At 39.0% G+C, this 27424-nt stretch overlaps 1 protein-coding gene across 1 annotated transcript in view; it reads right to left on the reverse strand.

Annotated features, from left to right (window-relative positions):
* The window catches only part of ZFAT (zinc finger and AT-hook domain containing), a 111722-nt gene that overhangs the window by 76100 nt on the left and 8198 nt on the right, over positions 1 to 27424 (reverse strand). Inside the window, exon 2 of the mRNA XM_057379183.1 lies at positions 24010 to 24201. The gene's annotated coding sequence lies outside the window, so the exon portion shown is untranslated. The remainder of the gene's footprint in view (positions 1 to 24009; positions 24202 to 27424) is intronic.

Consider the following 27424-nt stretch of genomic DNA (forward strand, 5'->3'; position numbering starts at 1 on the left):
AGGCCAGGAGGCCACCAGCCCTCTTGCCCACCTGGGCACATGCTGGGTCACTTTCAGCTGYTGGCAGCCAGCACSACCAGGRCCTTTCCCACTGGGCARCTTTCCAGCCATTCTGTCCCCAGCCTGGAGCRCTGCAGGGCCTTGTTGGGACATGAGGCCAGGACCCAGGCCTTGCCCTTGAATTTCATCCTTCTGGCCTCACACCATCAATCCAACTTGACCATATGATCCCACAGAGCCTTCTTACCTGCCAGCACATCGACACTCCCACCCACCTTGACGTTTTCACAAATTTACCACTGAGGGTACCCTCAGTGCCCTCCTGCTGATTCCACATCAGCAGGACAGATACTGAACAGGACTGGGCCCAGGGGATACTGCTAGTGACCAGACACCAACTCATTGTGGCACCATTCACCACCACTCTCTGGGCCCGGCCATCCCAGCAGCTCCTTACCCTGCAAAGAGAGCACCTGCCCAAGCCCTGAGCTGACAGCTTTTCCAGGACTCTGCTGTGGGGGACAGGGTTACAGGCTTTGCGCAAGTCCAGATAGACACATCCACAGCCTTTCCCTCAYGCACTACATTGTCACCTGGTCATAAAAGGTCAGGCTGGTCAAGCAGAACCTGCYTTTCATGACCCCATGCTGGCTGGGACTGATCCCTTGGCCATTCTGTTTGTGGTGACGCTCACAATAATTTGCACCATGACTTCTCCTGGCACCATTCAGGCTGTAGTTCCCCACATCCTCCTTCCAGCCCTTCATGTAGGTGGATTTTGCAAACCTTCAGTCAGCTGGGGCCTCCCCAGTTAGCCAGGACCGCTGATAAATGATGGAGAGGGGCAGGGAGAGCTCTTCCTCCATTCCGTCACTACCCTGGGGTGGATCCCATCCGGCCCTGTGGACGTGTTTCATTATTTTTAAAAGAAAAGGGACCATTGTTTAGTGAGAGCAAAGACTAAACTTTGTAAAGTAATCAAGCAGTTCTTCCTGGGTTTTTTAAACTGTTTTTCCACTCAGGGAAAATTTGAGCCATATTTACAGCTGTGGAGGTAATCAGCAAGTATCCATTTAATATAGATGCTGGGGCAGGACACAGAATAGAGTATTCTTAAAAGCTACCCAGCTTTAAGAGAATTTTTTAAAGTTAATTAGCACATATATTTTTATCACATATTTTCTCATTGATTTCAAAGAGAACACAATTTGCGCTTATGCTCTGCACTTTTGGAAGTTCCACTTGAAAATGCAAAGATGAATGCTCAGAAATTATAGGGGGTTGGTTGGCTTAAGCTTTATGCTTTAGAAAGAAAAGTTGTCATTGCTTTAYTGTAAATGCTACATTATTTTATTTCCACAGTGTCTGTCTGCAGTAACTGTATCTGCTTGTTATTTTTATCTGCCATGTTTAATGTTGAGTTCTTGTTTAGGACTGGATAATTGCTGTTTTCTTGTTACAGAACATTAACTTTATGCTTCCAGTAACAACTTTATAATGAAAATGCTAATAAAAATGGGGCAATGCAAACTACACAGTTACAAATCTCTCCAGAGCTTAGTACGAGGCTTATCATAATTCTTGACATCTCAGGATTGTATGGTCTACTGATACTGATTACACCGCACAGTTAATTTAAAAATTATCTCCTGCAGGCCTGAGAGAAAGGCAACAATTATAAATAACTTCAGAAAAACATATACATACTGAAAACACTTCAATAAACAGATTCCGGTTTTCTCAGTGCAGCAATATAGTCACTGCAGGACTCAAAAATACTCTGTATTAATCACATTTCTGCTTGCAGGTTTTTACTGTTTAATCCTATTACAACTGTACAGCATGTTTTTCCTTTGGTAGGTGATGTCAGACTAGCTGGAGACAGCAGCACAGCTGGAACACTGTGCAGGTTTAAATGGTGGCTTTCCCTTGTTAAGTACTTTTGGATTGYGGGTTATTTTCTTACACAGGGACCTATTAAACAAGAAATTGTATTACAGAAATGAAAGTTAAGAAATGCATGTGAAAAAGAAACTTTGCCTGATGCTTTTCWAAATGTAGCACTGTCAAAATATAAGATTATTTATATTTATGATTATGTATAAAAAGTGCAGCAYAGTATCTAAACAGCACCCTGATTTCATTCTCTTCTTTACTGTAATTCAGGGAAAGAGGAAAAATATATATACACACCAAATAAAAAGGTATATTCGTAGTACAAATAGCATATTCTCCACACCACTGAGTAGTACTGAAAAAGGCACAAAGAGAAGTGTAGAAGATAGACATCTTTGTTATCGTATTCCTGCTGGGAAAGTTGCCACTGCTGTCATGGAACAGGGAGCTATTTATAGGATAGTGGAACAGAGAGGAAAAACAGCACCAGTCATGCTGGGTTTGATTTATTAACTCTACAGTAGGAATTTGACAATCATGATATGCCCAAACTACACAAATCTGACAGTTCCTAGATGATTTGTATGATGTTAATTTGATTAGACATTGCATCATGTTTGACTTCAGCAGATTGCTGTACAATTCTTAATCTCCTTCAATTTTCTTCAAAATTAACATGTCATTAAATAATTCATACCTTAAGTTCCCTCCCAGAAAAATGAAAACTACCACCACTACCTACTGACATCGTCTACCTGGACTTATGGAAAGCATTTGAGACTATCCCACATAACATCCTCGTTTCCAAATTGGAGATACATGGATTGGATGGATGGATGGATGGATGGATGGATGGATGGATGGATGGATGGATGGATGGATGGATGGATGGATGGATGGATGGATGGATGGATAAAGAACTGGCTAGATGGTGCACACAAAGAGTTGTGGTCAACTGGAAACCAGCAATGAGTGGGGTCCCTCAGGGATCAGTGGGGCTGATGCTGTTCAACAACTTTGTCAGTGATACAGACAGTGGGATTGAGGCACCTTCAGCAAATTCACCGGCCACACCAAGCGGTGTGATGCAGTCAGAGGCCGGAGAGAAGGGATTGATCCAGAGGGACCTGGACTGACTGGARTGGTGGGGCTGATTGAATCTCATGAAATTCAACAAAGCAAAATGCAAGGTCCTGTACCTGGGTTGTGGCAATCCCAGACACACTGACAGTTTGGGTGGAGAATTGATTCAGAGCAGCCCTGGGAGAAGGASTTGGGAGTGATGGCTGGTGGAAAACACACCATGAGCTGGCAGTGAGCACTCTCAGCTCAGAAAGCCAAACAAATCCTGGACTGCAGCAAAAACACCATGGCCAGCAGGTCAAGGAGGTGATTCTCTCCTCTGCTCTGCTCTTGTGAGATCCCACTTGGAGAACTCTGTCCAGTTATGGTGTCCCCAACATAGGAATGACATGGAACAGTTACAGCAAGTGGAGAGGAGGCCACAAAGTTGAGGACTGGAGCACCTCCCCCATGCAGACAGGCTGAGAAAGCTGGGGTTGTTCAGCCTTGAGAAGAGGAGGTTCCACGGGGAACTCACAGCAACCTTCCAGTATCTGAAGGAGCCTACAGAGAAGCCCGAGGGGGACTCTTCAAGAACTGTAGTGATAGGACAGGGAATAAAGGCTACAAACTTAAAGATGGAAACTTTAGGTTAGGTATTAGGAAGAAATTCTTTACTCTGAGGGTGGTGAGACACTGGACAGTCTGCCCAGAGAAAYTGTGAMTGCCCCAACCCTGYCRGTGTTCAAAGCCAGGCTGGACAAGGCTTTGAGCAACCTGYTTTAGTGGAAGGTGTCCCTGCCCATGTCAGGGAGGTGGAACTGGATGATCWTTAAGRTCCCTTCCAACCCAAACCCTTCTGTGACTCCATGATCTARGCCTGTCTGCCTATTGCTTACAGAGGGCCTCAGAAGAATCTAGAATTCCGCAGTGACTATTGAAGGAGATTGATGGGACCACTTTGACCATATAAACAAGTCTCTAAAGAAGCACATACCTACTTATGAAAAAAAAAGCTAAAGGATCTAACCTGTGTAATGTTGATACCATTGATTTGCTCATTAGTCTTTCCATCCTGCATTGCAACTTCCACAATTATCACAGCCCGATACTTCCCTCTTCAACATAGTTAATAGGGATGATGGAAGGAGAATCCATTAAAAGGGAAAAGCTCTAAATAAGTCTTTTTTTCAGAGTAATATTGCTTGACTCGCAAAAAGTCCAATCACCACCTATTCATTCTTTGCTCYTTACAAGAAGGAAAACATATGCACTGCACAGTTTGCAAGTATTTTAACCWACCCCTCCTTCCCCCTCCTTCTAACAGAGGAATTTTTAAAGTAGTGTAGAAATTATACCACAAAATGTTTTAAGGAAAATTTAGTTTTACAATTTTCCTAAAAAATCACTGCTCATCTTTTGAATACTTCAGCTACTGAAATGTGATGACAMCACCACTGAATTGTATAGTCTACARGCATTCTGTGTAAGAGAAGGTGACTTCTGTTCTCTAAATGCCATTTCGCCCCAGACTAGGGCTGACAGAGGCTCCAGTTAAACTCCTTAATTGGCATAAGCTGTTTGAATTGCTTTTTTTATTACTCCTCCAGTGTAAACTCAGATCTTCAGGTTTCATTGGGCAGTGTCTCAAACCCAAGCAAGTCTGTGCTCTGTCTGGCATTGTTCTCTTGGCCATGCTAMAAGGTTTTTCCTTATCCAAGAACCATTTATTATTCCTTTTCCCTTCCTCCTTGATAAAAACATGTTGAGTGTGCTTAATCTGTAACTCCAGTGCTATAATGAGATAATTGCTCAAATAGGAGGGTAAAAGCAAAGAAGTTCTGTAGCTTGCACACCCAAATATTTTCTCTATTTTTGGAGAATTCTTCAGGACATTTTCTGTGTTCCTTTAACAATGAGTGAAAAAATTAGGCATTAAAGGTTTAGCTAGACTTCTTTCTGCCTCACTTCTCTTTCTGAGAAAGAACAGCACAGTTGCATAACACRTGAAGTGTAGCCCCTAAAAACCATCTGCTCCGTCTCCTTTCATTAGCACACGATGGCAAGGGTTTGGGTTGGGTTATTTTTATAGCACAGACACCACTACTTAAACATCCAATAAAACTGTATGAGTTCTGGTTTTATRTTCATACTGAGAAACTCTGCTAAGAAATTACACATCCCTGTCATAGCTCAGCTGTCAATTTTGCAAAACTTGTGATTAAACCSACGTATGTATTGTGGACACTTCACGTGCTTTATGACTGCTTACATTTGCTCATATGTATMATCTTCCGATATATTCTGAACCAAAACTGAAGCCTGATTATAATCTCATTCATATTAATGAAAGCCAGAAGAAAATACTTCAGAAATCAGTGAAGTCACTCAGATGTTATGGAATTTATTGGAGTCAGAATCTGGCCTTCAGTCACAACAATTTTAGATAGATTACATGCTCCCACATCACAWTACCATAAAAACAGCCATCAAATCTAATTAACAGATGTGAGCTGTCACTGAGATCAAGCCCTTGGAAGTCGTTACTTTAATGTGACCTTACTTACCTATTTTTCTAGCAGAAATGCTGCAACTCAAACAAAAATACAGGGAAGTTCAATGCTCTGGACACAAAGTATTTCCCAATGTCCCATCTGGACACACTGAAGGACATCCAGCCAAGGACCAACAGARCCTTTGCATCTCTTGCAGTTCCCATGCATGCAGGCCATGTCTGCAAGAGCTCCTGAACCAGAGCTGCCAGTGAAAGGCCAGAGCCTCACAAACAGATGTTTAATTAAAACAGCATCATAAAAGGATGCTGTTTTAACAAGGAATCGCAGCCTTCGTTCTGCATCCCACAATACAAACTACTGTCTCATCAGCTGAAGCACTAGTTAGCAAACATTCTTCAGCATTCATCAGCATTGCCCTACCTATGGGAAACTKCACTAGATCTTCATTGTTGTTACCACTACACCCTATATATATGTATACAGTTTTTAATATCTTAAATCCGCACTTTAAGAAGTCTAAATAAATAGAAAAATGTTTTAAGATAAGCATCTGTATGGAAATTATTTCTGATTGTTCAACATGCAATTGATTTTTTTTAGTATTAAAAAAAAAGATGAAAAATTATTTTAAAACCTTTACTCTTACCGTGAAACACTATCAAAGAGTATTTAAATATTTATTTTCTGCTACTAAGCATGTGAAATGGCTGAAGTCTCCATTTCCTGAATTCCCTGATTAAAAGCAGGAAAAAACTCTATACAGCAAAAACTCAAAATGTTCAGAAAGGAGCAAAAAACATATGAATCTGGGAAATTTGTCCTTCAAAAACCTACAAAACACCTATCAATTTAGTTGACCAAGAAGCATCATAGCATAAAGAACAGAGGTAGAAGTGATTCCTCACAACTTCTTAACTTAGTGAAAACTAACTTTTCTAATATGAGGAAGCCTGAGCTAAACACATATAAATATATTTACTAGTGGCAGATGTAACATCACTGTTCAAAATCCTGTAGAACAGTAAAAACCAACATGTRCACACTAGTGCCTCTGACCTGAAAACTTTATTATCTTTCCTCCCCTTTGCCCCTTGAAGATTCTGTYTTCTGATAAGGTCCAGTTTGCCTCTTGCTTTCCTGCGTCTATCCCATAACCGCAACTTCTTTCTAAGACCAATTTAAGCAGGCAGGGGTCAGGGGTATTTCTTTGTTTAATAGCAGAAGCCAGRTTTCATTAACACTTCTCTGAGGGTACGAAGTCTGGGTCTCCAGCTGACAGAGCCAGACCAATGTCAACTCTTTGGCGTGGGATCCATCCAAGAAGTGCCTCTGCCTGGAGAACCAGMGTAGCTGTGACAGTGGAAATCCTGGGTGTGTTATGTGTCCATTATGGGCAGGAAGCAGCCTATAGTAATTATGGCAAACAGTTAATGACATGAACAAGACTTCATGTGCAGTGGGATATCACAGGCAGTAAAAAAGATTCTATGGAATGTCAACAGTGGACTGGAATCCAGGTTAGAGAGATTTGCTAGTTTATAAATTCCTTTGACTAAGTGTGAAACACCTCCAAAAGAAGATTGTTAACAGATCACAKTTTCCACTAGATGATAGTTAGTCAATTCAACTAATTTAATAATATGTGAGGTAATGTGTTTATTAAAAGAAATGCATTAAACTTWATGTATATGCTTCCAGCATGTTTTCCATAGCCTTAAGTAAACACAGCTCATTTCACAAAGCATCTTTCATCCCTGCCACTTCCCTTTTTCCTGTCAGACAGAGATAAGGCTTGTGTGAAGCTTGGAAAAATAATTTTTCACTTTATTAAAATGGCAGATTTTTCAGATAAAACCGTATTGTTTACAGGAAATTATTTCCCTGCTGAGACAGCGATGTTATCAGACAACAAACAATTCTGACTGACATAAACTACATTTCCTTCGTTCCGCTTCCAGGGCTCATGTACTGTTTGTTCCATGGATCAGGCTTTCCTTACAAAGGTGGATAAGTCAGGGATCTGCTGTTCCTTAACAGAGAAAACCTGAAGGCCAGAGGTAAGATCTTCACTACTCACACTCACCTGCTATACAATGGTGGTTTAAGTTCAAGTTTTAAGCAGTATTAACTTTGTACTCACCCCAGGCACAGAACTTCTATAAGACAAGAATTAAGCTGGTCAGAACTGGTGTAGCTGGTTAAAAGGAAGTGAGCTGGATTCTGGAACAGTCTTAGTGAACACAACAGACAAGTAAAGCAACTATCAATGTACTTCTATTGAAATATTTTGATTTTTAGCAGAAGACAAACCCAGGAAGAATCAAACATAGAGTAAATGTGTATTTTCAAAATAGCTGTGAAAAAATCTACATTAACTGGGCCTCTGTGTTTTCCAAGAGAAATTTGATTTTTGACTAAAGTGACTTACCATTGATGTCACATCGATTAAAATCTTCCAGACAATCTTATAAATCATTCACACTCTATCCTTGCCCAAGATATTTATCCCATTTTGTTTTAGGCCACCACTGGCGCCATGGGATTATCACTGTTTATCTAAAAAGCACCAACAGAATGGAAGAAAAAAGTGAGCTATGCTATTTMAAACAAAGTTTCAAATTCTGCAGGGTTATTTTATGCTTGTAATCCTTGAGCACATATTCTGGAAGTTCAGTTTTAGTTTAGCACAAACCAGAATGCCAAACATTATCTCWACAAGGAGGAACAGTACCAAAATCAGAGTCTGTCTCATTCTCAAATGACAATTTTCACAGAAAGAAAAACAAGTCAGCACTTTCACAACACTTACACGTGCAGCCAAGCACATGGAAGGGTTCACACAGGCACAATACTCATTTTCCTATCAATTCCTCACTTTAAAAACCCCAAAATCCCAAAAAGTTTTGTTATCTTTGGAAATTCCATCTCATGATATTGGTCCTGWCATTCTTCAGGGAGTGTGTTTTCTCCCTTAGGAGGAACCAAACTATTTGATATAATTTGATAGAGTATCATTATAACCTMGTTTACTATGTATTTAACCAAGGAGTAGCTAAACAAAACCCCCAGACATGAAACCACTAAGAACTCAAACTCCTGSAAACCCCAATTATTCAAATACATTAATTTAAGCTTCAGCAGACTCATTGATCTTACTATTTTTACATTTTATTCCTAGTCAGCTTTCAAGTGCTCATCAAAAGCAATCAAAAAAACTGGTTTTTTTCTGTAATAAAACAACAGTAAGTCTCTAGTTTGATCATAGTTGAATTTCTGCTGTATGAATTTTAGATTCTAAATGCATTTACAAAAAAAAAAAAAAAAAAAAAAAAAAAAAAGCCCTGCTGAAAACACCAAACATACCTCCACATTGGATCTGCTCAGATTGTTTACTCACTGCCCATACTACCAACAAAATCAGCTCCACACAGAGGGACTGGCTGAAAAGATGAATCTTTTATTTTTTGTGCCAGTAAATGTTGATTTGAGGATTCCTTCTTGCCATCAAGAATTTTAATTTTTTTCCTTGCATAGCTCATCAGCTTATGATGCACACACTACACCAGGCAARGGCATTGATCCAGTCTGAGGAAGGAGAGTGAGAGCATTTCACTGCTCTCTCAGTGACACAAGAGAGCTGTGTTAKTTACACTGGGTGTTCCTTCCCACGAGCAAGGACAGAAATCACTGTGACAGGTCAAGAGTGTACATCAGCATTTGCCACCACATAACAAGTGACAGCAAAGCTGCAAGATGTTACAGCCTCACAGGGAAATCCTTCTGTCTTGGCACTTTCCTCAGTGCTTCAGCACAGCTGTCAAAMAAAACCTGGCATTCCCAGAGCACAGCAACCCATGGCAGCATGGGTGAAGCAAAGACAGGAAACTTGAGAGAAGTTCTCTCAGGCAGAGTCAGGGGTACCCTGAGGCACCAGAGTAGAGTAGARTAGAATAGAGTAGAATAGAAYAGAGGAGAAATKAAAATTATTTCTGGAGATAAACTTCCAATGTTTTTAATTACATCATCTCTCCTGAGGAGAACTCGCACCCTYRTATTTCCCTAGYTCATCCCAATTGGAGAAGTGTGCTTTGTACCAGTTAAACAGRTGGACTGGATAAAAATCTAGAGGAACAGTTTTGTTCATGCTGAAGTGCACACACAGCAAACATATGATTGCACTGTGGTGTTCACACACACATGAAATATCTTTGGATACAGTTTGATGTGTTCTCTTCCATGCAATAGCCTCCAGTTCCATATATTGCATAGAAACTGCCCAGAAGAACTTCTACATTTTAAAAAGACCTCAGTTTATAAGMAAAACCAAAAGCATGACAGAAAGCTTAACTATAACAAAAAGGGTGTTATGTGTGTGAGTTTATATGAGGAAAAATCCTCTTGATARTTTTTGTAATATAYATGGCCTCATAAGTAAAAAATACTWCATTTCAGAGTCTGAACCTTTCAAATACTAACAAGGGTACCAGATGGTAAAAGTGATCCTCAAAAAACCAGGTTATGCTTCACAAAGATGATGAATTCCAGGTCCCCCATTCTTCTACCTGAATAAAAATATTTAATTTTTTAGTACTTAATATTGTCCACATGCTGAAGCCATACTTCATTTAACAACACATTCATCATCAGTAGAAATGTGATTCCAAGAGATAACACATGATAGAAGAGCTACTAGGAAAGCAAGAGATGCTTGTCTCCTTTTYCCTCCTATCCAGATTTCCCCTGTCAAAAACATTCTCATTTTTTAAGATATTAAGGGCAACAGAAATGGTTAAAGCTTAGTAGTTCTACCACTTCAATGATCTCTTAGTTTGGGAATTGTTTTTTACCATACCCTGTAAGTCTATTCCTCGTCTGACAAAGATCAAGTAGATAACAAGCAATAAATCACTGCTGTAACTGAGAATTGAACATTCAATATAAGGTTTTAGATTATTTCTCTGTCATCAGGGTATCAGAAGTTACTTTTCAAGCAAGGAAATATTGTCATGGTTTATTTGCAATTAGAAAGATATAGATCCCATCAGTTAAAGAAGTCCTCTTCACAATGAACATGGATGCCTTTATACAACCAGAATCATAACTTGAGTATTAAAAGATTTCTAGAAATTCATACTGTTTCCATAAAAATTAGTGCTTACAATACTTATTTGAATATTACTGAAAAATAGTACTCCCTGCTTGCCAGCATGTCACTTGGTCATTGAGGAAAGCTGCCTGCCCAAGTTGAAGTAAACAACCACCCCCCAGCCCCACCACTCGCTATAACTGAGTGTAGGATGTTTAAAGGAACTAAAAATTGGCTTAGCTAATACTAATATATCAAAAAAAATAAATCTGCACAGATATACTTCAATGTATTTGCACAACTCATAATATACAWGCAATTCTTACTAATCTTGACTAACATTATGAAGTAAAAAAATATATTTTAACATTTAATTTTCTAAATCGGAGAATGCCATGATACCCACATAGAGTCCCTGATGCTGTAGAGATCCAAAACCAAAAATAAGATGTTCCTCTCCAACAGCCTGGGTAGATGAGCATTCTGTTACAATTAGGTGCAAAGGCCTTGATGCTCACTACAGGCACCTTCTAGAAATCTCAAACATTTTCAAAATTGAAACTCAACACTAAAATATACATGGGAGATTATTAGGATGGTACAAGCTGGGAGTCTTCAAAAATGTCAATCTCAAATTCTATGCAAAAACTAACCTATGTTTATATTTCAGCAGCTTTCTTAGTGTGCTAAATTTCACAGCACTTGTGGCATTTGCATGTTCTTAAAATAATTTCCACTTCTCCATCAGAACTTTTTCAAGGCATTTCTACTATTTCARCTATTTTCATTCTTATTTTCTCCTCCAGTTTCAGCTACTCAGAAATAAAAGTCATTATAATAGCAAGAGAGCAGAACTCTATAACTTCAGCTTCAACATGTTATCTTCTATTTTACAGGTGTGTTTAATTTGATGTCAATTCTTGAACAAACAAGACCTCAGCAGTGCAGGAAACGAAAACGTCAATGAACCCAATCACTCAAGACACTGTGCCTCAGCCTTTTCCAGGCTCTTCTCTGAACAGGTGTTTGCAGCTTTCCTGGTTAAATGGAATCACAGATGCAGATTATTTCATGCACAGAGGAGRGGGAAGCCCTCCAAATGTTTTAACAGTTGTTCTTTGTATAAAGGAAAACATGAGCTCAAGCATTTCTGCTGAACACAGCTGCGAGTTCCAAGCAAGGGAAGACAGCCCTTCACCAGATCCATCCAAAGTCTCCAAGGGCTTTGAGGCATTGCTTTTAAGTGGTCATAAAAAGCACTCAAAAGAACACCACAGGCAACCCCCAGACACTCCCCTTGCTCAGCAACTGATGACCTTTGTATTAATCACAAGCTTCTATCACCAAAGGAGCTGTACCTCACTCCTGCACATACAGCKAATGACAGCCACCCAAAAGTAGTACCTGTATGGCCAACCTGGTTATGATTCAGGTACCTCCTTCTGCTCCAAACCACCAGGAGCTGATCCATCTCACACAAGCAATGGTCACTGGCTTCACATGGACAGGATGAGGTCATTTGCTTGTTGGTCACCAGACTGACAATGCCCCATCTGCCTCTTCTGTTCCCAAACTTCACTGCTGTTCATGACCCTGTTCTGCCTCATTTGGTGACAGTTGCTTCAACTCCTCATCCCCACCAGCAGAACTGCACAGTTACCATGCCAAATCCCCATCACCCCTTCCCAGATATCCCAGTACCACAAGCTCACCTGGAATCAGGCATAAATATGCATCTGGACATCACAAAGACACCCACCTTCTTCARCTGCAAGCCACAGCCATGTCTGAGACATGTTAAGATGTTCAGGACTTTGCATTTCATGAACAGAAAWAGCAGATCCTTGCATTTCAAACACAGGGCAAAAAAACCCAAAAAACTCAAACAAAAATACAGTGTGGATTTTAAGATTTATTTATTTCCGGCAGCTACAAGCCACTTCAAATTATTTTCATGTGCTGACAGGTGACAGCTGTGTTTGAGTACATGGATTATAAACCAGTACAATATAAAGATATGCACAAGTATGATTCCACAAAACTGGACTGACAAACTGCATATGAACTAAGCTTATTAAAAAAAAATCAGCACTTATCTGGCATGTGAATAGCTAAGACAGCACTTACCAAAATGTCCACTAGATTAATTAAAGACATTTACTTTGAACAAAGAAGATGTTAACAGAAAACACTTCCTTTATTTTAAGCCCCAATACTATCGAGGACTTGGAAAGGCTAAATATTTACAGCAAAGAAAGCTTGGAAAACAACTAGCAGCATGTTTTTTTAAAGGAATCAAGCTCTGTAGTTTCTGCAAAGTCCTTTTAAACAATATATCAACATGATTTATCAAACCAAATGACTTATATTTAAAAAAGTAATTTTAACTGAGGTTATATTAGGTGTGCAAGTTGCTTTAAAAATCTTTGTAGAGGTGCTAGCAATGAATTAGAGCATTATCATAAGTAGGTTCTTGACCTTCGATCACCACACATGTTCTTATGCCACCAGACAGAACACAGGGTAAGAAACAAAATGGTTACAGCAATGGGACTGTCACAGATTAATGGCTATTCTTGGTTCACCTTTGGTCATTCACTGACAGCTTCAAACTCAACAGGTTTCCAACACTTACTAGTCCACTTTTCCCAGGACTAAGAAATCCTCCTAGTTTTAATTCTGGTAAGTTAAGGAAAAAATATTTCACTTTTTAAAAAGTACCTGTATTTTGGATTCAATTGTCTTTTACAGAACCGCTATAGTGATGCTGAACAAATAATACCTAGGTTTGGTACACTACCAGTTAAATAAAGTCTTTCATTTAAGTGCTAGGGAATAAAAAAAAACATTTTGGGAGGCAAAAGAATAGAGAGCTAAATTATTGCAAACATATTTTTTGTATTAGCAGCAGTTACTCACATAGGCCACCATCCTTTTAAAAAYAGAAGACCAGAGTGAAACAAAGGGGGAAAGAAATCCCAGACAAGATCCAGGCAACAGCATGTGCAGATTCCAATGGAGAAAASTGGAAACACTGAAGCTTTTCAGCAGATACTGTTCCTGATGACATGACTGTTTTAAGTCSTCCAGGAACTGAATCAGTGAAGATTTATTTCTGAAGAAATACTTTCAAAAGCTGTTATTTCCATGACAAGCAAACTCTTGCAGTGCCATGGTGGAGGAAGCACAAACCACACCACAGACAAGGGCATACACACTAGGAGAACAGCAAAAATGCAGACTGGGCCACGTTTTTAATCTTTATTTTGGCCTTGGGTTAYGTCCAGCTTACAAACAATAGGAGCACAACCCACTCACAAGGAGACTCRGAATACAGAATTCCAGAAAATAAACAACAAAAAGTAAGGCACAGCAGATAAGATGGCTGCTAATTGCCATTGACATTAAATTGACAGCATTGATAATAATTTGTCCTCAGTCCTAAGTAACAGAAGCTGCTAAAACAGACAATTCATAAAGCAATGAAGGGTTCATGGATCATTGYAGAAGTTCACCACCACTTTTCATTCCATGAAAGCCTAATCCTGTAGTTTATACCACAAGGCAGCAAAGGGATTGGTTTTGAGTGACACATGCACCAGCTTTGGATCTCCATGTCAGACTAGATTTCAGGAAATCACACCTACCGGCCAGGTTAATTCATCTCTGTCTACAGAAACAGTGTTTGATAAATATAAATGCATGTATGTACTTGTGACAGCTTTTCCTTCTGCTGTTGTCCAAGCACAGCCAGGTGCAGCAAACATCTGACTGAAAGCTGGAGCTGGTACAGCTTCCAGTCGGGGATGTTTACAGCAACAGACTATGATACATCACTGGGAGGGCCTTGGTGCAGAGCAGCTGGTCACCTCTAGGAGAGGGAAATAAAAAAAAAAAAAGGATTTAAGACAACCTTCTGTAGCATTACAGCCAATTACTGTGCAGCTARTATTGAAGAAAACATTTTCACATTGAGTAGCAAAAGTAGTTTTAGATTCAGAACTTAGATTAAMTGTTTCTAAATGCAACAACTAGATTACAAATTCTCAATTTTAATATACATTTTAAGACCTCTCTAGGTTCAAATAGATTCAGTCTTATTTATACATTATTATGTATTTATTAATATGAATATAATTTATTTAAAATGGGCATAAATAATTATTTTTAAGATATATTGACTTCACTATCTTATAGGATCAATCCTGGATCTCTCAAAAACAGACTTGAACTTTGAACTTTCCTATGGATTTTGCAAATGGCTATCTTCTCATAAATATTTATGCTTTTAAATACAACCCTATGCCAAATTAAAGACAGAATTTCAGAAACAGAAACCTGATGGAATTCTGAAAATATTTACCCTCCGTGTCAGAATGAATCCTGCCTGATCAGTTTAAAGCTCTATTACATCCAGTTGATTATAGGAACCCCTACCCAAACCCACTTATCTTTGGGTAAGCATTAAAGAAGGATGGGGTGAGAGGAAAAACACAGCAACCTCAGGATGGAACCATTTCAATCCCATCTTCAACAAATTACTACAGAAATTCCCAGAAGACTTGCATTCAGTTCTGCAACAATATTTCCTCTAAGTTAAAAGAACCTGAGAATATTAAAATTTAGTTTTTACATTGTATAATTCTCAAAGAGGAAATAGTGCACATTGCACCAAAGTCATTTACTAAAAGCATTTCACTGAGTTAGCTGTTCCATATTCTCCTTATGCTCCGATTTCATGCCATGGAATTGGGAGCATTCAACCATTCTGGCTTGATCATATTCACATGCTACTGAGAAGCCTTAATTTTGTAGTTTAGAGCAGAATGCCTTCCTTCTATTGACAGAGCTGCAAGAAGACTGATACATTCCTCATTAATCAGTCCTTATCACTTTCAAATGAAAATAATTTTGCAAGTCAGAAGYTTTTCAGTGCCAGATTATATGCACACCTCAGCAATTTAATGTTGTTTGTTCTCTGTTTAGACCTTCATAGCAACTCATAAAACCARGAATTATGATAACAAGTTTAAAACTGAAAAGAAGAAAAATTACAATATTCACAATTTCTCAAGTTACAGAAACCCAATCACATCCACTTTTTAAAGAAAGGTTTCCCCCTGCAACASGAAAAGTTGTTACTAGTAAGTGAATTTCATTATTACAACAGCACGCCAAGATTAACGAGGAAGCTGCATGCAGTCACTATGGATACCATGCTGACCTTCATTATTTTTGAGAATAAATAACTAAAAAGCCAGTGGTCATTTGCAACAAAGGCCTCTTCAGGCTGTTCCAAAACTGAAAATTCCTATTTTACATTGGAAAGAAATAGGCTATTTCATGCAGAGGTAGGCACATGGTATTTGACTAATTAGGCTGCTGAGCATTAAGTTGCAATGAGCCATTTCTTAGACTGCTTTCCTTTAACACTACTTAGGAATAATGAAGGTTACTACAATGTCACCTGCCCAAAGAGAAAACTCTCCACAACCTCGTTTTGTTTTAACACGTACATCGTCACAAAATTGCCAATCTACATGACAATGAAATCTCTTGCTGCTTTAYTGAATTCACTATCAACTATAAATACTTACACATCTTACAAAGTAATTTTATTTGTATAAAAGAAGTTGAAATTTTGATTTCCAAATGTGGTGTTTAAAAAGGCAGAGGTATTACAGGTCACAGTACAACTACATGCTTGAAAGACACCAGTTTTCTAGAAAGCTCAATCAAAATTGATGCCATACATTCATCAAGAAGTATCTTCAGCTATTTTSCCAACCACTTACTTTCTTCTTTTCAAACAAAAAARTAGAGARCATACTCCARCTTTCTTTAACAGCACAGCTTTCTTGTTTTTGTAATGCCTAAAAGCTCTGAAAACAACAAGGATTTAGTCTAATGTCACCACAAGCTGAAGARCATTGGCTGCTGGCTTTCATTAATGCCTTAAACAGTTTTTATTGAGAACAGTAATAAATGATACTATTCTTTGAAGCATGAAGTCCCCTAACTCCCCAGGTAGATGATACACGGAATGAGGCAAATCTTGAATACTACACTAAGTCCTTCTGASACCTGAAATTCACCTCTTTGTCATTAAGAGCAATGTAAACTCACCTGCCTAGGAACTGTTCTTCAGCTCCCAATACTCCAGAATAACAACAAAACAAAAAAAATCCTAACCAACCAAAAAAAATTAAAATCCATATTTAACTACCAGAAAATTTGCAGATGCTGATTGTTGACTTCCATTGTAAAGTTCTTCCTACTTTATTTMGATTTGTGTGCAGCTCAAGAATCCCCTTAAGAGTTCGGATTTAACGTTTAATTCTCTTCTGGTCAGTATGCATGACACCATTACAATACCTTTGGTGTTCATTCATAATTTCCAAATCAAAGCCATTCAATTCACCAAAACTTACTGTAATTTTCCCAAGTCCCCATCATTAATTTACCAGTCACACTGAACTTCTACTGCACCTTTCATTAGCACCTTGAGCAAAATGTCCAGCAAGACAGGAAGGAGAACAGAAGAAAGCAAGAGGGTGAGGAGACAAAGAGCTTCTTCCTTCTCTTCCTCCACATCATAAGATTCCTCACTCTACAACTAGTATCACCACTGAAACTCAGTATGTTTGGGGCCTCAGTCATTTCATAAAAATAGTTAAATGTAAATGGAGCCCAAGGAGCCTGTCTGTGTGTGCATGCTCGTGTGTGTCTTYTGGAGCCAAGATCTTGTCAGTCAGTCCATCTGTCAGTCAAAGCAATTTAGCCTCAGACRTCTGATGCAAGCACAGTGATGAGAAATGACAGAGGCAGACAGATGCTCACTGTTGCTAATAGGTTTTCTTTGAAGTCATGCATAATGACCAGAAGAGAATTGAGAACTAAACATTAAAACCTAACTATTAAAGGGATCCTYGAACTGCACACAAATTTCAATACAGAAGAAAGAACTTCACAATGGAAATCAAGAGCTTCCAATGTGAAGTGAACTTCTGACACCCACAGAGTTCACTGTAGCACTTCAARTTAKCAACATTCATCATGAGGAATTATGGTAAAGTAGGAAGTGTACACAMGTACACATTTCCKGTGTGTTTTCAGAAAAACATTTATCTTCTTTCAATCACTAATAMTCACACAGTACAACTAGCAAATTTAGCACAAGACGGAGACTTTTTAAACTGGGACATGAATGCAAACACTATAAAGAGATGGAATCTAACATTATCAATTGTAAAGAAAGAGAACAAAAAGCGTCTTTGTATTTAAAAAAAAAAGTCTGGGAAGGCATGAAAGTAGAATGTTACTAGCACATCTCAGATGGAATTTCAATGAGGGCTGGATATGTATACCATGTGCARTTATTTCAGTAGAACAAAGAACTAAAAGTCTGTGTGGTAAAGTAATTATTTTTATCTGACCAAAGGAGTTCTAAGGACAAACTACTGTAAAAGGATAATGGTGTGAGCCAAAATAAAGTTCTGATTCAAGATTGCCCCACATCTTARTCGGAGCAAAGTTAAAAAAGTCAAATTCAGTGTGCTCTGCCTAAAAATGATGGCAGCAGTTAGACACTCCCTTCTTACCCACCAGAGTGTCATATTCCTCTGRCTGAGCAACACAGCTCAGCCTAAAGAAACCATATGTTTATTTATGGAACACCATCTTGGCTCTCCGTTGGGTGGAGTACCATACCCAAGATGTTATTCAGGCAAATTAAGTCTTTATTTCAGGGAAGTTCAGCAGTAACTGGTAATCTCCACAGTCACCACAGGAGGTAAGAAGTGGCTAATTCAAGGTCATTTTGTTTTAAAAATGAGTGGAAAAAAAATTTAAAACTCATCTGCCACACTATGAAGTTACCATAATGAATCACCTTCATAAAGTCCCAACCAGTAGGTTAACCTGCAATCAAGAATAGAAAAAAGAAGAAAGATTATTACTACGYTTACTTGTATTTCTCTTCCTCAGCACACAGACATCCACAGTTTATACTGCTATATGATATACTGCAACATGTACTGTTATTTTCACTTTTATAGACTTTCAACCTTTCTAGCAGGATAGCTACATTAGTGCACAAGAGAAACCTGAACAACTAGAACTACAAAATTAGGAGAAATATGAATACTATGAATGTATTATGCCAGATTGCAAATAAAGATTTGATCCTTTCCCTCATATTTCCATTAAATATTCCTTCCTCAGTGTCAGCAAGAAATTTTGATTATACAGCCTCAATAGGTTTAACGTTATAACATTATTGCTGTCCAAGGCATAGTTCTAATTTCATAGTTTCAGCTATTTACCTCTTTTTGTCCCTCTTACAGGAAAGGAATTGCCTCCTTCCTGATAAAGAACTACAGGGAAATGAGATTGCCCAATGTGGGACAGATTCTTGTGGATACTTAATAACAAACTATTCAAACAAAGCACTAACTATTTYCATCTACCTCTACATGATATATCTCCATGTTATCCTGATGAATCTTCCAACTCCTAATTTGGGCCCATAGTCTGCTGCTTCTTCTGCCAAGGTAACCAATCTCTCTGATCCAAGATCACAAAGCTGCCTGCAGAAAATGGGCTTTCTTTTTAAAGGCATCTTTCAAGTTTAAGATTCAGAGGATCCTCCAATCTGAAAAAATACAAAGTTCATACCACTGATCTGATTGCTCTGAGAGAGTGGAAGACAGAAGCACAAGGGCAAAAAAAACCCTTAACACTTGACAAGAAACAGAAATGAAGAATACACTTAACAGATGTTTATTGCAGTGCCCTCTAAAAAATAATCTAAATACCAGAAACGGTAGAGACTGTATTACTTATAACAAGCTCACTACTGAAGTCCTCTATACCTGMTGACTCAAATATGGCCAAGCATGAACGGAAAAAGCTCCCTAAAAAGACTGAGACCAAAAAATGTACATAAATATGTAATTTGTTAAGTAGAGTAATTTGTCATTTGTAAGTATGTAATTTGTTGGTTGTTTGGGGGTTCTTTTGAGTGGCTATCAATTGAGTCTGGTGTCACAGACTCCAATCAATGACACATTTAGCACACTCCTTCACTTAATGACTTTTCACTCAAATCTGCAATTATAATTCTCTGGTGATACCAGCTGCTARCAATAGTTCTCTGTTATAGTGTGAGGGAACAAGTAGAGAATTGCAAGCAGACATTCAAAGTCCCTTTGCTTACCTTGCTGAACAGGGACACATTTGGATGGTCTGCTAATAGCAGGGTACAACAACTAAGTCTGCAGCAATTACTAGATTGCTGCAGAAGGTGGTAAGRGCCAGGGCACCAAGAGGTCCACAGGGAATGTTACCATTTTAAGGATAATCCTCTGTGAAAGTATTCCAATCCCTCCAAATGAGTATAGCTACAAATATGACAAGTCCTGGCATCATCACACTGAATTTTGAAAGCAGAGTCTGAAGGCTGCTGCTGCAGCCTGTAGAGTCTGCCACAACCACCTATTTTTCCTGCTGTATAAAGTGGGCTCACTGCTCCACTGCAATTAAATCCTGAAGGATATCAGACTGAGAWGCAATCTATACACTAGTATCATCCTAACCTTGCTCCCAGAGCACATACACTTTTAAAAATTTATTTCAAAGAAAATAAGCTCAACCCAGCAAGCATGCAAGGAACAAATACCAGAGAAGTGCTCAGCACTTGGATTTACAAAGCATCTTTGTCCTTATGCACAAGTTCTTAAAAAAAAAAAAAAAGTCAATTACTTGTTTTGCAATAAAACCCATGAGATCCATTCTTTTAAGCACACTTGTCAGCCTSCTTCCACAGAGGAAACTGCACACCAGAACAGCAGAGTCATGGCATCCACTTCAGGATCAACAATCTCAAAAACAAAACCAAAACCACATAGCATGAAATAATAGAAAACTCCTTTCAACTACTTTCAGACTGATTATCTCTATTTAAAATGCAGATTTCACCAAGTCCTTCTCAGAAAATAATCTTCAGGATTKACTGACAGTAATTGGAACCAGACACAGTGCGCTGGCCAAGCGGCTCATTTTGAAAACATTAACTCCATATTATAGAACCAATCTTACATCAGCTCTGACAAATAGACTTGGAAAATTACTGCTTTCATAGCCTCTCAAACACCATCTCCCCCAGAATCAAGCCRCCTCCTTCAATAACTTATAACAAACGAAAATTAAAATAGACTTTCCTAGTCTTCAAATGCCAGAAGTGTAACTGATAAATTTGACTTATGTTTCCCTACCTGAGTAAGAGTTAAAATTTAGTAATTGGACTACAATATGAGACATACAGCTTTTTGGAAAAGACAGAAGTAACTTTTAGTAGGAATTATTTTTCTAAATAATGAAAATGATTTTTGATTCTCAGACAGATTGCTAAAAATTTTGCTAACCTACTATTAAATTAGTTGGGTTTTTTTACTGCATTCTACACCAAATTACCCCAAGAATCACTGAATCATAGAATATGATGAGTTGGAAGGGACTCATGAGGATCACAGTGTCCAATTCTTGCCCCTGCACAAGACAGCACATGAATCAATCACACCATGTGCCTGCAAGTGTTGTCACCTACTGAAGTGGTRGGAGATTCCCACCATACTTGTGCCTAAGAACTCAAAAGTATAGAGTCCCACCAACTTCTGGAAGGAACACAGAACAAATCCAGATTAAATTAATTTCMATCATAAGGAGTTAACAAATATTTATCAAAGGCAGAGTGTACCCAACTGCTGCGCGGCCCTGATGAAAGCTGAATGGCCCAGAGAACATCTCTTTCTTGGACTTTAGGACAACTTCGAGGACATGTCTCCCACTGCAGGATCACCTGGGAGCTGAGGAGCTCTGAGCTCCAGGAACAGAAGGGAAGCTGACCTGGAAAACTGGCCAGACTCCTGGATCATACAGCTGCAACCAGCAGTTGAACACCCAGTTACAGCTTGGCTTGGGAGGAATCCAGGGGCTACCCCAGGGCTYCAAACACTCAGCAGCACCCAGCAAAGGGGGCAGAGTGCACCCTCAGCAAAGTGGCAGGGGACTGGAAAGTGCAGGAGCACAGGGAAGAGAGGGCTCACACAGGGAATGGCAGCACTTCCACAAACATAAACAGACCTGGATAAATCCAAGGCTGGAGACAAAGCAAACCTCATCAGGCCCAGGGCAGGAAAAAGCACAGAGCTGTGCCCCCAGGGCAGAAGAGCCCCGTGCCCCAGCACAGGCTGGGGAGGGCTGGCACAGCAYCAGCTCTGCGGGAAGGAACCCAGGCACTGGGGCAGATGCTGGAGGGAAYGGGAGCCAGTGGGAAGGGGGTGATCCTTGCCCAGCTGGATGCTGGCAAGGCCACTCTGCACAGACCTGGTCCCAGGTGGGGATCCCACTTCAGCAGGAGCCTGAGGAATCAAGGAGTCTCCAGCCCTGGGCTACCCAGGTGGTCAATGGCCTCGGGGGCATCAGCCACAGGGAGAGGCTGAGGGAGGGGCCTGTTTCCTCAGGAAGAGCAAAATATGGGACCATCTGAGACTGTCYACAGCTACACCAAGATGGGAGCTGTAAAAACAATGCRAAGAAACACTCTCATCCCTGGTAGACAGGATAAGGAAGAGCAATGGCCACAAAAGGCAGYGTGGAAAATTCAGTGGACACAACAAATCTTTTTCACTTGGAAGGTGATGAAGCCCATGCACTTSTTTCAGAGAGGCCGTGGATTTGCTGTTCTTGGGGGTTCTCATGGCTTCATGGGTCAAARCCACAGCTTAGCCCACYAGGTGCTATCCCTGCCTTGAATGAGTGGTTGGACCAGAGACCTCCAGGAAGTCTCTTCTGACCATTACACCTGCAACTCCATAAATTCATTAACTCCTGTGATGGGCTTCCAGCAACTATAGCCTTGTTTATATAATTGTCCTCAGACATAACGAAGTCAATATTGGATATAGAACTATCCATAGATTACATCAATACAGTCTTTTCTATAAATAACCAGGTATTATCAATAGATTCCACTGCCAGCAGGTCCAACAGTTCTGAAATCACAAACATTTGATGTTAAAGCTATTTTTATCAGCTGATATAAAWTATTTTAAAGAGTAAATTACAGAGAAAATTACAGTTGCATACCTAAGCCTACTGTATTTAAATATGCTGCCAAACATTATCCCATGGTCACCTCTGTAGATGACTCAACGTTCTTCCAGAAAAAAAAACAAAAAACTTGAAGATTATAATTTTGTGCCAGTATATTAAAGAAGAAGCAATATGAAAGATATTTTTACTTAGCTTGCATGCAGAAACTCCCTCAAATTCGAAAAAGGCAGCAGAATTTTTCCCAYAATACCCAATTTTGAATATGAAAACTTGAAAATGTGTCACTCCGAAGCGATGCTTTAYATTTAAGGACTGACTACTGATTTTCACTCTATTTTTTGTTTCTTCCCAGTATTGAACATGGCTTTTCGAATCATATCCTAAGCAGAGAAGATGGACAGTATGACCCAAACTGTTCTTGTCACACTACAAGTGCAGTGCTTCAGTAATAATCAAAATTAAACCATTTACAGTAAACAAACAGTTTAGAAGTAACTTAGGAGTAGAAGGACTGGTTCCYACAACTCACTCCCAGGACAATGCAGATTAAGCATTGCAATTCAATGCAACAGACAAAATAGCTTGGTGAAGGGGAAATCTAGATCATTATCTGACTTTAAAATCCTCAGGTTTTGGTACTTCTGTTCCAGAAAACCTGGAATTCCCACGCTGTCACCAAGTTTCAAATTAACAATGAGAGCTACTCAATTTTCTCAAGATTAGTGCTAAAATGAACTCTCTTCCTTGCGTTGACTGATGCTTTTCACACCTTTTGGTTAACTAACTAAAGTATTCATCTTAAAAAAAAACAAACCCCAACCCTCTGCCCACATTAGTGGGTGGTATGTACAACAACGGGAGGAGATCTGCAAAACCAAACAGTTTGTGCTAAAGACATTATTTAAACTACATGAATTCCATGAGATGTCACTTCAGAATGGGCTCTAATCCTACCTAAAGTCTAAATATTCTTAAACCAAACCCATCAGTGAAGTCTAGAAGCACATGCTTCAATTCTTCCAAAACATGATTTGCATGTTCAGCAGGATCAGCAGCAAAGAATGCCAGCACCCAGCCTACAGTGACAGCATTCTGGGGATAACACACAGCTATTCTCAAGTTAATCTTGAAGCAATATTTATTAGCTCTGCAAAATACAGAGTAATGCATAAGAACAGCAACTACGTGAAGCTGAATTCTTTGCCGTACCTCAAACAGAAAACAACTGCGCAACAAGAACATAATTTAATGCAACTTAGTATTGCTTTATAATTAATCTTAATGAGGGCGGCTGTTGCACAAYGGCTGTTCCAAAAACATGAAAAGAATACTTACACCACAGAGTCTGACTAGTGGTATACTTTCAGGATGGTTTAAACTGAACATGGTAAAAGCACTGTGGCAGGACAGTAGTCATGCTCTCTGTCTTCCAGCTGAGGGATTCATACTTCCTCTACTGCGACACGAATTTTTGGACTTCATGATGCAAGTTACTTAGACAGCCACTATATTAGCTGCAAAATAATCCTGGAAAAAAAATAAAGAAAAGATAAGTTTTCTGCCACAGCAGGCAGATGATCTCAATCAATGGARAGCAGTTCGATCCTTAGCACTGACAGGAAAGTACAGCATGGGCCAGGACTGCCTGTTTTGGTGGCAAGGTAGTACTAAACCAAGACAAGTGAATTGTTTAACCACAACAGAATCTTCCCTTCCCCCTAAAAAGACAGAAACACCTAAGACCTCTGGTATCAACATTTTGAATGAGGAACAGTAATGTGATCAAAATGTAGATCTATCTCAGAGTAAACAACAAAAAATGAATTTGGCAAAGCCATATTTCCTGAAACATAATATTAACTTTGCAACCATTTAGACGCAGCTTCAATACTTCCCTGCCTCACAAGAGGAACCTGACATTCGAAAAAAAAACAACAGCAGAAGAACATCAAGTTGCTTTTCACTCTCTGCATCAAAGTTCACCCCCACTACAAGTCTGAACACTGTCCTTCAGCCTCTTTTGTTAACACTGCACATTAACATGGAGCTCTTCCCACAGACTTCTGTGCCAAACACAGTCAGCAGACTCCACCTCCATGGAAATCAGCTGAGCAATTCCACAGCAATCGCTTTTCCTAAATGCTGGAAAGAGCTCCAAGTCTGTTTTGTGTTCCCAGYGCTCCCCTTGCCAGTACTTGGTACACTGCAGGTTAGTCCTGAAAGCACCAGCCTTTGGGGAGGCCAAGGCAGACCAAAACAACACAAGAATACATAAAAAGCTTTCTCAGTAGTAAGAAGCATTTAAAGTAGCTCAGGAAAAATCTTCCCTGAAGAAGCTGCTGCTATAACACATTTCTGTATATTAATATTCCTGGAAAATGCCTGTGAAAACCTCTACCCAAGGATGTGGTTCCCTCCTCCTTCAGTGACTGGAAATGACACGTGCTACTGACACGAGTTACTTCATTGGGTCAAGGGTACAGCTCAGCAGAATGTGCAGSAATGGTGCAAGCCAAGCCCAAGAGTACATCTCCCACACAAAAATGTCATTAAATTTGGAGTTTCTACACTAACGATTTTATTTTGTAAGAGCCCAAAATAAAAACTCATTAAAGCTAGGCATCAACCAAAAAAAAATAAATTAAAGCTGCCCATCTCATTTTATCACATTAGCATATGAAAAATGTGTTTACAGCAATAGACAAATAAGCAAACATATGACTCTTCACAGGAATCCTGCCATACTCAGCTCATGAACTAGATGATGTTCCCAGAAAGGTTTGAATTCCAACGATGCTACAGTTGTTAAAGACTTACTTCAGCTGTTGAAAGATCTAAAAAGTTCACTCAACTTTCCACAACAGTTAACACTTGCTTCAAATGCTTTTTTAAAAGCCAAACAAACTAGGACCAAGTAACTGAAGAAAACGCCCAAGGTGTCTGGACACTGACCAAACTCTTTAATCAGTTATTTTCCACAGCCTCTTCCACAGTGTTCGTCTGCAGGTGTGGGACAAGTTACTGAAAGAAATTTTTTTAGAGACACCTACTGCTTCTACCCTTTATCTGAGCAACCAACTACGAATTCTCAGTCAGGACATTCAAGGCAAGGCTGGATGGGGCTTTGAGCAAGCTGGTCTAGTGGAAGGTGTCCCTGCCCATGATGGGGGGATTAGAACCAGATGATCTTTAAGGTCCAGTCCAACCCAAACCATTCCATGATTCTGTAACTGAAGTAGCTCAAGTAAAAGGTCAGTGAAGACCACATTAGCTCAACAAAAACATCCAAGAAATTCCTCTTAGGAATCATTTCTATTAAAAAAGATCAATTTCATGTGCAGTTTGTAATCTTCTTTCAATGTGAAGAATTCAAAAGTAACTGGTGCTAGTAACTGCTGAGTAAAAAGCATCAGCAATAGCACTCCTAGAACAAATATGTTCTGTGAAAATTGCTAAAAGTTAACCTGTACAATTGGACCAACAAAGGCACACTTAAGAAAGTGCTGCAAACACAGACTTCCAGTTATTTGGATAGAATAAACTCAAGCTCGAAAACTCACCACCCATGCACAAAGCCACTTAAATGCAAGAAACAGAGTATTATAGTTGGCAGTATTTGTCAAACTCTGTACACAAACGAAACCTAGTATATAATCTTACAAATGCCAACTTAGTGACAATACTACTTAAAAGCAGAACACCTCAAGCTAATTATATTTACAACTTAAAACGGAAGCTTAAAAGACAAGAAATACCATAGTTATCAATAGCCTGTTCACCACAGTGCTTCAATCTTCAATGATCTGCAAGTCATATCTGTGCAAAGATTAACCAGACAGCTAAYATAACTCGATTCTACAGAGAAAGCAATAACTGAAGCGAAGAGCCATATAGTTTACATTATCACCAGACTACAAACTGTCTAAACTTTTAATAAATAGATTTGTAGTGTACCAGTAAACTGACAGAAAACTAGCACTTCTCATTTATAGCAGCAACTAAAAACATTCCCCTTTCCCACCACCAAAAAAAAAGAAAGAAAATATTAACAATCCTTGAAGTTTGCAGCAGAGATTTGGTTTTACAGGGATGTCTGGTACTCTCAGGTGAAATTTAAAAGTAGTATAACTTACTACAGCAATTCAAGCTGTGTAAATAAAGGTCTTGTTTCTTAATTTCTATATAAGCAAGAAATCAGATCTCATGAACTACAACAAGGAACTTCACACTGAAGTTTATGTTGTGTAAGAAAGAGCAACAAAAAACTTCTCTCTGATCTTGCACTATGCAACTTCACATTAACATACAGAATCACAGCTTCCATCAGTTTGYTAGAACCAAGGAATGTTTAAGTACACAGATTCATTATACTTGGATGAGATTTTACTGCTTCTAGTTAATATTTGCCATAACCTGACTTTTAACTGAACCATCAGCTTAGCAGATCCTGATCTAACTAGTGTGTTTATCRAGACAAGTTATTCAGCCACCATATTCTAAGCAAAAAACTCATCATAAAACTTTTAATTAGGTTTCTGAACTCAAAGCAGTCATGCAAGCTGAAATCAAATGAAGAACGGAGGACCAAACAATCATGCGTAATCACATAATATCTGAGGATATCAACTACTAAATTTATTTTGCAATTAATAATATTAAAAGCATTAGATCAAGCAACTCTTTTTTCAAGTTAGAGTAATTGAACTGAAAAAAAATTCAAAGAAAGGAAAAGTCAAAATAGACAGATGTA

This window comes from Malurus melanocephalus, unplaced genomic scaffold (genome assembly GCF_030028575.1).
Source record: "Malurus melanocephalus ecotype Western Australia unplaced genomic scaffold, MMel_1.1 scaffold_392, whole genome shotgun sequence".
Lineage (NCBI taxonomy): Eukaryota > Metazoa > Chordata > Aves > Passeriformes > Maluridae > Malurus > Malurus melanocephalus.